The following is a 15,340-nucleotide window of genomic DNA, read 5'->3' as shown; positions in this document are numbered from 1 at the left end:
ACTGGAGTTATAGGTGATTGTGTGTCTCCAGGTGGAAGCTGGGAGTTAAACCCAGGTCCCCTGGAAGAATAGTCAATACTGATGACCCCTAAACCACATCTCATCTCAACTGGTTATAATTTTTTCAACTATATTTTCTGCCTTGAATTTCTCTCTTAATGCTCAAGAATTTCAGCTACCTATTTTCCCAAGGCTAATATTGTCTCTTAGGCCTTTTCCACGTTATTATGCCCTACTCCAAATCTGACAATGTCCAACACACTAAAAGACGTCTGCATCTGTGGTGTACTTTTTTCAATTGTTGCATTTTCTTTAGCTCCTTCCCCCTCCATCCTTCTCTCCATCTTTCCTTCTTACCTTTTCCCTCCTTCTTTTTCTTCCTTCCTTCCTTTCTTCCTACTTTTCTTCTTTTCTTTCCTCATTCTCCTTCTTCATTGGCATTTCCATTCATACACACCTATTTCACTCTTTTTACACGCGATAATTTAGTGCATTAATTATCTCTCAACAAGATGCTGCTATCTCATGTTTGACAGTGGGTGCTGTTTTAATCTTACTCTTGGGGGTGTTACATCATTTTCTTTACACTGAATGTGTAAAAGGAGACTGAGGGTTCTAGTGATTTGTATGGTCAGAAAGAGCATCCCTCTTTTCGAAAGCCCTAAGTGTTTATGCATTGGAATTTTTTGGAGATATAATGCAGAAACAAACTAACAACAACAACAAACCCAAAACTTACAAACAAAACAAAACAAAAAATCCCATCTAATTCTCCATGTAGGATAGGTACTGCTGGGGCCTGTGTTCAGTGTGAGTTAGGGAAAGCCAGGGTTTACTCTGTATTTTAGCTTCACCTTTTGTGTATGTGTGTGTGTGTGTGTGTGTGTGTGTGTGTGTGTGTGTGTTTTCTTTTTATAATTTATTCATTATATATCCCAATTGTAGCCCCCTCCCTCAACTCCTTCCCCATGACCACTGAAAATTGGCATTCCCATCCCCTGCCATCTGCCCAGGGGAAGAGAAACTGATAAGATAGCTTACCAAGTCTCATCAGGACTGCCTAGATATTCTTCCTCTGTGTCCTGGTAAGGCCATAACACCAGGGGCAAGTGATCAACGAGCAGGCAACTGAGTTCATGACAGAGGCAGTCCCTGCTCCCCATACTTGGAACCCACATGGAGAATGAGCTGCCTATTAACTATATCTGAGCAGCCGGTCTGGGTCCTCTGCATGCATGGTCCTTGGTTGGTGCATCTCTCTCTGCAGGACCATCTTAACTCAGAAATTTTAGCTTTGTTGTCCTCCTTGTGGGGCTTCTTTCTCCTCTATGTCCTTCTATTTCCCTCTTCTTCCATAAGACTCCCTGAGCTCTGCCCAATGTTTGGCCGTGAGTCTCAAATTCTGCTTCTATCCCCTGTTGGGTGGAGCATTTCAGAGGACCCTCTATAGTAGGCTCAAATCCTGTTCCCTCTCAAATACCACTTCTGGCTCAGCTATGTTCATAGCAACTTTATTTGTAACAGCCAGAATCTGGAAACAAACTAGATGTCCCTCAACAGAGGAATGCATACAGAGATTGTGACACATTTACACAATGGAATTAAAAACAAGGAAATCATGAAATTTGCAGGCAAATGGACAGAAACAGAAAAGATCATCCTGACTGAGACAACCCAGAAACAGAAAGGCACACATGGTATGCACTCACCTATAAGCAAATACTAGACATATAATATAGGACAACCTTACTAAAATCTACAGACCTGAAGAATCTAAATAACAAGTAAGACCCTAGAGAGGATGTTTAAACTTCATTCAGAAGGGCAAGCAGGGTAGATTCCCTTGCCTCCTTCAAAGAAATGCCTGCTTCGTCTGTGTAGGGGCCTAGGTCCACTCTTGCAAGGTCCTTGGTGCTTTGTTCTCCACAAGCCCCTTTGTGCCATGAATAGTTGGCTCTGTTGGTCTTCTTTTGGAGCTCAGGTCACCTCCAGATCCTTCTATCCATCCCCCCCCACTTTTGTAAAAGACTCCCTATGCTTCGCCCAATGATTAGCTGTAAGTCAAACACTGCATCTGTTTGGAACTGCTGCTGGGTGTAGCCTCTCAGAGGACATCTATGCTAGGCTCCTTTCTGCAAGCATAGCAGAGTATTTTTAATACTGTCAGGGGTTGACTCTCTCCAATGGGATGAGTCTCAGGTAGGTTCAGGCATTGGTTGGACATTCCCTCAATTTCTATCTTTATTCCTGCACATCTTGTAGTCAGGGTAAATAGTTGGTTGAAGTTTTTGTGGGTGGGTTGCTGTTCCTCTCACTCCACTAAGATTCTTGTCTAGTTAGAGGGTATCCTCTTCAGTCTCCATGGACCCTGCTACATGGAGTCTCAGCTAGAGTCACTCCCATATCTTCCCAGAAGCCTACCCTGTCCTAAGCATCCAGCTTGTCACAGAGATGCCTGCACCCATGGTTTATCTTTTCTCTACAGGGCCTCTTTCTTTCTGCCCCTGCTTTCCCCAAGTCTGATCTTCACCTTCATTTCTCTCTTCATTCCCTTTCCTATCTTGTTCTCTCTCTTCAAAAGTTTCAGAATTCCATAGCTGCTTCAAGGGTCTTCCATTGAAAAGGGCCTTTCTCTGGACTAATGGCAAATGCAGATATCAATTGTAAGTAAATAACACTGCTACTTGAAACCTTTTTTTGCAAAGTATTATTAAAAATGCAATTCTTGTTTTATGACCTCAGAAATCAGTACAGAGTTTTATGAATCTCAAAAGGAATTAGATATTTTTTCTCTTCAGCTTGCTCATTTTCTTTTTTCCTGGTAATTTTCTATAATCACCTATATTTTTCCTAATATCTCACTGGTATCTTTGCAGGGAGTTAAGAGTTTTAACATACAGAAAATTAAATTTTTCTGTTTTTTATTTAAATGTTTATTATTTATATTAATTACAAATTATTCATTTTGTATCCCAGCTGTAAGCTTCTTCCTCATTCCTTCCTAGTCCCACCCTCCCTTCCTCATCTCCTCCGATGCCCTTCTGAAAGTCCACTGATAGGGGTGGTCTTGCTCCCCTTCCATATCACCCAAGCTTATCAGATCTTATCAAGACTGGCTGTGTTGCCCTTCTTTATGGCCTCACGAAGACCGAACAAAGAAAGAAAATTTCATGCCAATCTCCCTAATGAACATTGATGCAAAAATACTCAAATACATATTTGCAAACCGAATACAAGAACACATCAAAGATATCATCCACTATGACTAAGTAGGCTTCATCCCAGGTATGCAGGGGTGGTTCAATATATGGAAAGCCATCAATGTGATATACCATGCTAACAAAAATAAAGAAAAAAAAAAACAAATGATAATCTCCTTAGATGCTGAAAAAGCATATGAAAAAATCCAACATCCATTCATGTTTAAAGTCTTGGAGAGATCAGGAATACAGGGCACATAACTAAACATAGTAAAGGCAATATACAGAAGTCTATAGCCAACATCAAACTAAACGGAGAGAAATTTAAAGCAATCCTACTGAACTCAGGGACAAGGCATGGCTGCCCACTCTCTCCATATCACTTCAACAAAGTGGCTGGATACTAAATTAACTAAAAAATCAGTATCCCTCCTTATACAAAAGACAAAAGAGCTGAGAAAAAAATTAGGGAAAAAACACCCTTCACAATAGCCACAAAGGACATAAAGTACCTTGGTGTGAACCTAACAAAGCAAGCCAAAGACTTGTATGAAAAAATTTCAAGTCTCTGAAGAAAGAATTAGAAGAAGATATGAGAAGATGGAAAGATCTCCTATGGTCATGGCTTGGCAGGATTAACCTAGTAAAAATGGCCATCTTACCAAAAGCAATCTACAGATTCAATGCAATTCCCATCAAATTACCAAAAGAAATCTTTACAGATCTGGAAAGAAAAATTCTCACCTTTATATGGAAAAACAAGAAACCCAGAATTGCTAAAACAATCCTCTACAATAAAAGATCTTCTGGAGGTATCTCCATCCCTGATCTCAAGGTGTACTATAGAGCAACAGTTATAAAAATGGCATGGTACTGGCATAGAAACTGAATGGTGGATCAATGGAATCAAATAGAAGACCCAGAAATAAACCCACATACTTATGGACACCTGTTTTTTGACAAAGCTGCCAAAACCTTACAATGGAAAAAAAGATAGCATCTTCGAGAAATGGTGATGATCTAACTGGAAATCTACTTGTAGAATCCTGCACATAGATTCATACTTATCACCCTGCACAAAACTAAATTGCAAGTGGATCAAAGACAAAACTAAATTGCAAGTGGATCAAAGACATCGGTATAAAACCAGACAAACTTAACCTATTAGAAGAAAAGCAACTGCCTACAGATTGAGAAAGGATCTTCACCAAACCTATGTTTGACAGAGGGCTAATATCCAGTATATAGAAATAACTCTTTTAGTTAAACAGCAACAAATCAAGTAATCCAGTTAAAATTGGGGTACAGAGCAAAACAGAGAATTATCAATAGAGGAATATCTAATGTCAGAAAAACACTTAAAGAAATGTTCAACGTCTTTAGTTGTCCTGGAAATGCAAATCAAAATGACCCTGAGATTTCAGGGTGTGAACTGAAAAAGATCATCCTGAGTGAGGTATCCCAAAAGCAGAAAGACACACAGGTTATATATTCACTCGTAAGTGGAGATTAGACATGTAATGTAGGATAAACATACTAAAATTTGTACACTTAAGGATGCTAATCAGGAAGGAGGACTCTGGTTAAGTTGCTCAATCCCCATTCAGAAAGCCCAAGAGCATGAACATCTGAGGAGGGAGCAAACAGTGTGCAGGACAGGAGCCTACCACAGAAGGCCTCTGAAAGGCTCTACCCTGCAGAGTATCAAGGTAGATGCTGAAACTCATAGCCAAACTTTGGTCAGAGTGCAGGGACTCTTATGAAAGATAGTAAGACCTGGAGAGGATGGGAACTCCACAAGGACAGCAACAGATCCAAAAAGTCTGGGCACTGGGGTCTTTTCTGAGACTAACACTCCAGCCAAGGACTACTCATGGAAATGGCTTGGAACCCCTGCACGGAGGTAGCCTGTGGCAGTTCAGAGTCCATGTGTCCTCCATAGTAATGGGGACGGGGACTTTCTCAGACATGAACTGATTGGCCTGCTCTTTGATTTCCCTGAGGGGGAGCAGCCTTACCAGGCCACAGAAGAAGACAATTCAACCACTCCTGATGAAACACGATAGACTAGGGTCAGAGGGAAGGGGAGGAGGACCTCCCTTATCAGTGTACTGGGAGAGGGACAGAGGTGGAGAAGAGGGAGGGTGGGATTGGGAGGGGAGGATGGAGGGAGGTACAGGGGAGATACAAAGTGAATAAATTGTAATTAATAAAAAGAAAAAAGAAAAAAACTCACTGGAGAAATTCTGTTTCTTCTCTTCCTTTTGCTTATAATTGAAAATGTTTTAAGGTTCCCCTTAACCTCAAACAGCCATTTTTTCTGCTTAATTTTGTTTTTTGTTTTTATTTTATTTTATGTTTTGTTTTGTTTGTTTTTTATTGTTTTTTTTGCATTTATATATCTGACCCTAATCTCTATTTGTGTGTGTGTGTGTGTGTGTGTGTTCCATATATACAATTATGCCTGTGTTATTCTGAAAACAGGTCCCCAGGAGATGGAGTTACAAGTAGTTGTAGGCTGTTCAACATGGGTGCTGGGAACAAAACTTGACTTACAAAAAGATCTGTTAGCAATCTTGAATGCAGAGCCACTTCTGGAGTGTTCTCCTTTCTTATGTTCCAATTTTAGTCTATGACATTTTATTAAAGAACCATTCTTGACTGAAGATATTGGGGCCTACAGAAACATTTCTTTTTTATGTATTTTTAAATTTTTATTAATTTCAATTTATTCACTTTGTATCTCCCCAGTAGCTTCCTCCTCCTTCCCCTCTCAATCCCACCCTCCCTCCCCTTCTCTAACCTTATCCCTTTCCCAGTCCAATGATAGGGGAGATATTCCTCCCCTTCATTCTGATCCTAGTCTACCAGGTCTCATCTGGAGTGGCTGCGTTGTCTCCTCTGTGTCTTAGTAGGGCTGCTCTCCCCTCAGGGGGAGGTGATCAAAGAGCAGGCCAATCAGTTCTTGTCAGAGACAGCCCCTGTACCCATTACTATGGAATCCACTTGGACATTGAACTGCCATGGGCAGGGGTTCTAGGTTATCTCCATGAATGGTCGTTGTTCGGAGTATCAGTCTCAGAAAAGATCCCTGTGGTCAGGTTTCTTGGTTCTGTTGCTCTCCTTGTGGAGCTCTGTTCTCTTCAGGTCTTACTTTTGCCTACTTCTTTCATAAGATTCCCTGCTCTCTGCCCAAATGTTGGCCATAAGTCTCAGCATCTCCTTTGATACCCTGCAGAGCAGAGCCTATCAGAGGCCCTCTGTGGGAGGGTCCTTTCCTGTTCCCTGTTTTCTTCCTTTTCTGATGTCTCTCCTCTGATGAGGAATATAGAATGGCAGAGATACACTTAAAGAAATGTTCAACATCCTTAGTCATAAGGGAAATGTAAATCAAAAGGACCCTGAGATTTCACCTTATAGCCATCAGAATAGCTCAGATAAAAAACTCCAGTGACAGCATATGCTGGAGAGGTTGTGAACAAAGGGGAACCCTCCTCCATTGCTGGTGTGAATGTAAACTTGTACATCCATTTTGGAAATCAATCTTGCACTTTCTCAGACAATTAAGAACAGTGCTTCCTCAAGATCCAGCTATACCACTACCTGGCATATATCCAAAAGATGCTCAAGTATACCACTAGGACATCTGCTCAACTATGTTTGTAGTAGCTTTGTATGTAATAGCCAGAAGCTGGAAACAACCCAGATGTCCCTCAACTGAGGAATGGATACAGAAATTTGAATATTACTCAGCAAAAAAAAAAAAAATCATGAAATTTGCAGGCAAATGGTGGGTACTCAAAAGTTCATCCTGAGTGAGGTATCCCAGAAGCAGGAAGACACACAGGGTATATACTCACTCATAAGGGGAGATTAGACATATAATATAGGATAAATATACTAAAATCTGTACACCTAAAGAAACTAATGAAGAAGGAAGACTCTGGCTAAAATGCTCAATCCTCATTCAGAAAGTCAGGGTTGTTTGGATTTGTATTTCCCTAATGGCTAATGAGGTTGAGCATTTCTTTAAATGCTTCTCTGCCATTCAATATTTCCCTACAGAGAGTTCTCTGTCTAGCCCTGTTCCCCATTTTTCAAGTGGATTACTTGGTTTGCTGCTTTTCAGCTTCTTTAGTTCTTTATATATACTGGATATGAGTTCTCTGTCAGATAAAGGATTGGTGAAGATTCTTTCCCAATCTGTAGGTAGTCGCTTTGTTTTGATGACGGTGTCCTTTGCTTTACAGAAGCTCTTCAGTTTCATGAGGTCCCATTTATTGATTTTTGCTCTTAGAGCCTGTGCTGTAGGTGTTCTGTTCATGAAGTTGTCCTGTGCCAATGAGTTCTAGGGTATTCCCCACTTTTTTTTTTTTCTAGCCGATTTAATGTGTCTGGTTTTATGTTGAGGTCTTTGATCCACTTGGACTTCAGTTTTGTGCAGGATGATAAATATGGATCTATTTTCATTTTTCTACATGTAGACATCCAGTTAGACCAGCACCATTTGTTGTAGATGCTATCTTTTTTCCATTGTATGGTTTTGGCATCTTTGTCAAAAATCAGGTGTCCATAAGTGTGTGGGTTTATTTCTGGGTCTTCTGCTCGGGTCCATTAATTCACCATTCTGTTTTTATGCCAGTACCATGCAGTTTTGATAACTGTTGCTCTATAGTACAGCTTGAGATCAGGGATGGAGATACCTCCAGAAGTTCTTCTATTGTAGAGGATTGTTTTAGCAATTCTGGGTTTCTTGTTATTCCATATAAAGGTGAGAATTTTTCTTTGCAGGTCTGTAAAGAATGGTGTTGGCAATTTGATGGGAATTGCATTAAATCTGTAGATTGCTTTTGGAAAGATGACCATTTATACTATGCTAATCCTGCCAAGCCATGAGCATGGGAGATCTTTCCATCTTCTGATATCTTCTAATAACTCTTTCTTCAGAGACTTGAAATTTTTTTCATACGTGTCTTTGACTTACTTGGTTAGGGTTACACCAAGGTACTTTATGTCATTTGTGGCTATTGTAAAGGGGGGTGTTTCCCTAATTTATTTCTCAGTCCTTTTGCCTTTTGTATACAGGAGGGGTACTGATTTTTTTGAGTTAATTTTGTATCTGGCCACTTTGCTGAAGGTGCTATTAATTACAGTTTATTCACTTTGTATTCCACCTGTAGCTCTCTCCTTCTTCCCCTCCTAGTCCACCCTCTCTGTCTTTCCTCCACCCATGCCCCTCCCTCAGTCCACTGTTAGGGGTGGTTCTCCTGTCCATCCATCCGATCCTAGACTATCAGGTCACATAAGAAGTGATTGCATTGTCTTCTTCTGTGGCCTGGCGAGGCTGAAAGCCCGGAGGTGATCAAAGATCAGGCCAGTAAGTTATATCAGAGACAGTCCCTGTTCCCATTTCTAGGGCACCCACTTGGACACTGAGTCCTAGGTTATATCCATGCATGGTCCTTGGTCGAAATATCAGTCTCACAAAACACCCCTTTATCCAGGACAGTTGGTTCTGTTGCTCTCCTTGTGGAGCTCCTGTGCCCTCCAAGTAATTCTATATCCCCCTACTTTCATAAGCTTCCCTGCACTCTGCCCAAAGTTCGGTTATGAGTCTCAGCATCTGCTTTGATACACTGTTGTGTAAAGTCTTTTAGAGTCCCTCTGTGGTAGGCTCCTGTCCTGTTTTCTGTTTTCTCCCTTTTCTGATGTCCATCCTCTTTGCTTTTCTGAATGAGGATTGAGCATCTTACCCAAAGTCTTCTTTCTTGATTAGTTTCTTCCAGTGTACAGATTTTAGTATGTTTATCCTATATTATTTGTCTAATCTCCACTTATGAGTGAATATATACTCTGTGTGTCTTCCTGCTTCTGAGATACCTCACTCAGGATGACCTTTCCTAGTTCCCACTATTTGCCTACAAATTTCATGATTTCCTTGTTTTTAATTTCTGAGTCCTCTACTATTGTGTAATTGCACCACAAGTTTTGTATCCATCCCTCAACTGAGGATCATCTGGGTTGTTTCTAGTTTCTGGCTATTACACATAAAGCTGCTACAAACATGGTTGAGCAAATGTCCTTATTGTATACTTGAGTAACTTGGATATATGACTAGTAGTGGTATAGCTGGATCTTGAGGAAGCACTATTCCTAATGTCTGAGAAGCACCAGATTGATTTCCAGAGTGGTTTAAAAGTTCACATTCCCACCAGCAATGGAGGAGGGTTCTCCTTTGTCTAATCCTCTCCTACATGTGTTGTCTCTTGAGTTTTCACTCTTGGCCATTCTGATGGGTGTAAGGTGAAATCTCAGGATTGTTTTGATTTGCATCTCCCTGATGACTAAGGACGTCGTTGCACATTTCTTTAAGCGTATCTCTGCCAATTGATAATCCTCTATGGAAAATTCTCTGTTTAGCTCTGTACCCCATTTGCAAATTTGGTTTACTTGGTTTTTTGCTGTCTGAATATTAGCCCTCTGTCAGGTATAGGGTTGGTGAAGATCCTTTCCAAATCTGTAGGCAGTCGTTTTGCTCTGATGACAGTGTCCTCTGCTTGACAGAAGCTTTTTTCTTTTCATGAGGTCCCATTTATTGATTGTTGATCTTAGAGCCTGTATTGTTGGAGTTCTGTTCAGGAAGTTGTCCCCTGTTCCAGTGAGTTCAAAGCTTTTCCCTGCTTTTTCTTCTAACAGCTTTGATGTGTCTGGTTTTATATTGAAGTCTTTGATCCTCTTGGATTTTAGTTCTCTGCAGGGTGATAAGCATCGATCTATTTGCATTTTTCTACATGTCTACATCCAGTTAGACCAGCACCATTGGTTGAAGATGCTATCATTTTTCCATTGTAAGGTTTTGGCATCTTTTAAAAAATGAGCTATCCATAAGTATGTGGGTTTATTTCAGGGTCTTTGACTGGCTTGGTTAGGGCCACACCAAGGTACTTTATGTCATTTGTGGCTCTTTTGAAGGAGACTGTTTCCCTAATTTCTTTCTCAGCCCTTTTATCTTTTTTATACAGAAGTGCTACTGATTTTTTTTTTGAGTTAATTTTGTATTTAGTCATGTGCTGAAGGTGTTTATCAGCTGTAGAAGTTTCCTGGTAGAAATTTTGGGGTCACTCATGTATAGTATCCTATCATCTGCAAATAGTGATACTTTGACTTCTTCCTTTCCAGTTTAGATTCCCTTTATCTCCATTAATTTTCTTATTGATATAGCTAGGACTTCAAGACCTATGTTGAAGAGCTATGGAGAGAGTGGGCAGCCTTGCCCTGATTTCAGTGTGATTGATATAGGTTCTTCTCCACTTAGTTTGATGTTGATTATAGGCTTGCTGTATATTGCCTTTACTTTAGGTAAGTGCCTTTTATTCCCTGATCTCTCCAAGACTTTAAACATGTATAGATGTTAGAATTTATCAAATGCTTTTTCAGCATCTAAGGAGATTACTGTGTGTGTGTGTGTGTTTTTCCTTCTTTCAGTTTGTTTATGTGCTGGGTTACATTGATGGATTTCCATATATTGAACCACCCCTGCCTGGGATGAATCTACTTGGTCATAGTGGATGATATCTTTGATATGTTCTTGTATTCCGTTAGCAAGTATTTTGTTGTGTGTTTTTGCATCAATGTTCATTAGGGAGTTTGGCCTGAAATTCTCTTTCTTTGATGGATCTTTGTGAGGTTTAGGTTACAAGGTGATTGTGGCTTCATAGAATGACTTTGGTAGTGTTTCTTCAGTTTTTATTTTGTGGAGTACTTTGAAGAGTAATGGAGTTAGCTCTTCTTTGAAGGTCTGGTAGAATTCTGGGCTGAAACCATCTGGCCCTGGGCATTTTTTGGATGGGAGAATTTTGTTGACAGCTTCTATTTACTTAGGGGATATTGAGCTATTTGATTTACCTGGTCTTGATTCAGCTTTAGTAAGTGGAACCAATCAAGAAAATTGTCTATTTCATTTAGATTTTCAAATTTTGTGGCATATAGGCTTTTGAAGTAAGACCTAATCATTGTTTAGATTTCCTCACTGTCTGTCGTTATGTAACCTCTTTTGATTTCTGATTTTGTTGATTTGGATAGTGTCTGCCTTTTAGTTAGTTTGTTTAAGGGCTTGACTATCTTCTGTATTTTCTCAAAGAACCAGCTCTTGGTTTCATTGGTTCTTTGAATTGTTTTATTTGATTGATTGCAGCCATGAGTTTGATTATTTCAAGCCATCCCTTCCTCTTGGGTATGTCTACTTCTTTTTTTTTTTTTTTCTAGGGATTTTAGGTGAGCCATTAAGTTGTTTGAATGAGATGTTTCGAATTGCTTCTTGAAGGCACTTAGCACTATGAAATTTCCTCTTAGTACTGCTTTCATTGTGTCCAATAAGTTTGGGTATGTTTTGTTTTCATTTTCATTGGAACTAGAAAGACTTTAATTTCTTTCTGCCACAGACCAGCCCAGTCGGCTATGTTGATTCCTTGGGAATGAGGCTTTGAATATCAGGAAGGCACAGTTTGGGCGAATTGACAGACAGAGACCAGTGAGGCTTTAAAATCTGCTGCACTTTACTGAATTCAAGTTAATATTTTTATGATGATTTTACAAAAAGGCACCTTAAATTTGGCACACTTCCCAGAACATTTAGACTTTTACCAAGAATACAAAGTTTACAGTTTAACAGAGGGGAGTGCCCACAAAAAAATCTTGGCCTGAAAACTTTTGATCAAAGCAGACAAAGGGAAAGAAACTTCAAATGCAGTTTTATTATTGCTAACCAATGAAGAGGAAAGTCAGGAGCTAAGTCAGATGTCTGCCAAAATCTTTCTCTGTATCAAAATCTAATTACACCTTTGTTAACCATCCTCCCGTATGTCCTGCTAAAGATTTACGATCTTCCCTAGGAACAAGGTGCTGAAGGGAGGGGAAACTCCCACCAGCTGTACTTCTTAGGCTATTTTTTTCTTAAGAAGGAGCCCATTACTTTTTTTCACTATTCTTATAATGCTTATTGATACTGAATCTGTTTTATTACTTTTTTAAAGCTTATTCTTTTTACATTTTATTCTTGTTAAAGCCTTTAATAATTTACTAATGATAAATTTCTTTGTAAAATTAGGTGTGCTATATCAGGAGTCACAGAGAAAAACCCAAACGCTCAAAGTTCCAATACCAAAACCGTGACCGAAAAGCACAGAAATCTCAGAACATGTCTTTTTGCCAGGCGGGGGTGGGGCATCTGCTAGGGACCTCCAGAGAGCATAATCTGAAAGACACATATCTCTTAGTCTGAGTAGCACTATCTACTGATATGCTACACCAGACACTGGAGTGGGTGTAGCATCTTCCTTTATTTCGTCGCTAACCCAGTCATTATTGAGTAGTGAGTTGTTCAGTTTCCATGAGTTTGTAGGCTTTTTTTTTTTTTTTTTTTTTTTTTTTTTTTTTTTTTTTTTTTCTATTTCTGTTGTTGTTGAGGTCCAGCTTCAGGGCATGGTGGTCAGATATGATATGAGAAATTATTTCATTATTATTTTTGTACCTGTTATCTGTTGAGGCTTGCTTTGCCACCAACTATATGGTGTATTTTGGAGAATACAAAAGTTCCATGAGGTGCTGAAAAGCAGGTAAATTCTCTCTCTTTTGTGTGGAACTTTCTGTCTTTTAGGTCCATTTGATTCATGACCTCTGTTAGAGTCATTGTTTCTATGTTTAATTTCTGTTTTGTTGACCTGTCCTTTGTTGAGAGATGGGTGTTGAAGTCTCCCACTATTAATGTGTAGGGATCTATGTGTGATTTAAGTTTTATTAAGTTTTAGGTCCATTTGATTCATGACCTCTGTTAGAGTCATTGTTTCTATGTTTAATTTCTGTTTTGTTGACCTGTCCTTTGTTGAGAGATGGGTGTTGAAGTCTCCCACTATTAATGTATAGGGATCTATGTGTGATTTAAGTTTTATTAATGTTTCTTTTACAAATGTGTTTGCCCTTGTACTTGGGGCATAGATATTCGGGATTGCGATGTCTTCCTGCTTGAATTTTTCTTCTATGAGTATGATGTGTCCTTCCTCATCTCTTTTGATTAATTTTTGTTAAAAGTCTATTTTTTTAAAAAAAAAATATTAGAATGGATATTCCTGCTTGCTTCTTGGTTCCATTTGCTCGGGAAACTGTCTTCCAGCCCTTTACTCTCAGGTAATGTCTATCTTTGTGGCTTAGGTGTGTTTCTTGTATACAATAGATTGTTGGGTCTTGTTTATGCATTCATTCTGTTAGTCTTTGTCTTTTTATTATTATTTAAGTACATTGATTTTGACAGAGATTAATGACCAGTGGCAGTTAGATCCTTTGATTTTGATGTTGGCTATGGTAGTGTGTTTGTGTGCTTGAATACTTTTAGTTTTGCTGTATTGTTTTTTTTTTCCTGTGTTTTCCTGTTAAGAGTTTCTTGGGTTGTATTTTTCCTTTTAGTATCTTCTGTCACACTGCATTTGTGTGTAGGTATTTTGGAATTTTGTTGTTGTTGTTATTGAATATCTTATTTTCTTTTCTATGAGGACTGGGAGTTTTGCTGTGTATAGTAGCCTGGTCTGACATCTGTGTTCTCTTAGGGTCTGCGTTGTATCTGTCCAGACTCTTCTTACTTTATAGTCTCTGTTGAGTAGTCAGGAATGATTCTGATGGGTTTGCCATTATATATTACTTGTCCATTATACCTTGCAGCTTTCAGTATTTTTTCTTCTGTATACTAACTGTTTTGATCATTATGAGGAAGGAGGATATATTTTTTTTCTGGTCTAATTTATTAGGTTTTCTGTACGCCTCTCCTATGCTTAAAGGCCTCTCCTTTAAGCTTGGGAAATTTTCTTCAATGATTTTGTTGAAAATATTTTCTGGGCCTTGGAGGAGGGAATCTTCTTTTTCTTCTATTCCTATTATTCTTAGGTGTTGTCTTGGATTTGTTGGATGTTTTGTGTCAGAATTTTTTTGGATTTATTATTTTCTTTGATGGATACATCTATTTCTTCTATTCTGTCTTCCACACCTGAGATTCTTTCTTCCATCTCTTGTAGTATGATGATTAAGCTTACCTCTGTAGTTTCTGTGTTCTTTCCTAAGTTCTTTCTCTCCATCATTTCCTCCGTTTGTGATTTGTTTAATTTTTTCCAATTTTATCTTTAGATCATGAACCATTCTTTTTATTTCCTTCACTTGTCTGACTGTATTTTCCTGTTTTTCCTTCAATTCGTTCACCTTTTGTTTAAACATTCCTCTGTTTCATTTACTTCTTTCAGTGATCATTTCCTGTCTGAAAGCCACAAACTGTTTGGCTGCATCCTCCTGCATTTCTTTGACCATGGCCATAATTTGACTATCTCCTTCCATTTCTTTACACATTTTATTTGTTTCGTCCATCATCCTCTTCACAACATAGATGTAAGGTCATCTTCCTAAATTTCACTTATGTTAGGATGCCCAGAGTAACTGGATAACTGGGTTATGGGGATGCCATATTGCTTTGCCTTTTGTTGGTTGTGCTTTAATACTGGCCTCTACCCATGTTGGTGTCTCAGGTGTGGGCTGTTAATTTGTGGTACCTGCTGGAATCCTGAGGTAGGGAGAATCTCCTTGGCAGGATTCTGAAGAAGGCATCCTCAGCTCTTTCAGTATAGTCAACTTAATGGTGGTGCTTCTCAGAAATTGCTAGAGCTCACTTCAGGCGTAAGGACCTGTGTGGTAACTATGGTCCTTGGTAGTCAGGAAGGCTCTCCTCTCCCCAGGAGAAGTTCTGGAGAGAGCTACCCTACCTTTGTCTTTCTTGCTCAGAACTTATTGAGCTGTTGCTGTTGCTCCTTTATTGTGTTTTCTAACTATAACCCACTTGAAGAACCAGGGAGCCCAGTGGTTTCTTCAGTTTAGCTAGAGATAACTGGTTGCAACTTGTAGCAGTCTCTAGGGGCTGATCCAATGACTCTCAGGTTTATGTAGGTCTGAGGTTGGAGCCGTGTGCCACAGTACCCTAGTGGTAATACGTGGCAGTTGAACCCAGTGCTCATGTGTGCAACCAGAGACCAGATCCTGGAGCCTGCAGGAACCCAGTGGGAACTCAGCAGGACCCCAGAAACTCTTCTGGAGCTAGGTGTCCTGAGGTC

The sequence above is a fragment of the Meriones unguiculatus genome, chromosome 9, assembly GCF_030254825.1.
Source record: "Meriones unguiculatus strain TT.TT164.6M chromosome 9, Bangor_MerUng_6.1, whole genome shotgun sequence".
NCBI lineage: Eukaryota > Metazoa > Chordata > Mammalia > Rodentia > Muridae > Meriones > Meriones unguiculatus.
The sequence above is the reverse complement of the archived record's forward strand: the minus strand, read 5'-3'. Positions refer to the sequence as shown.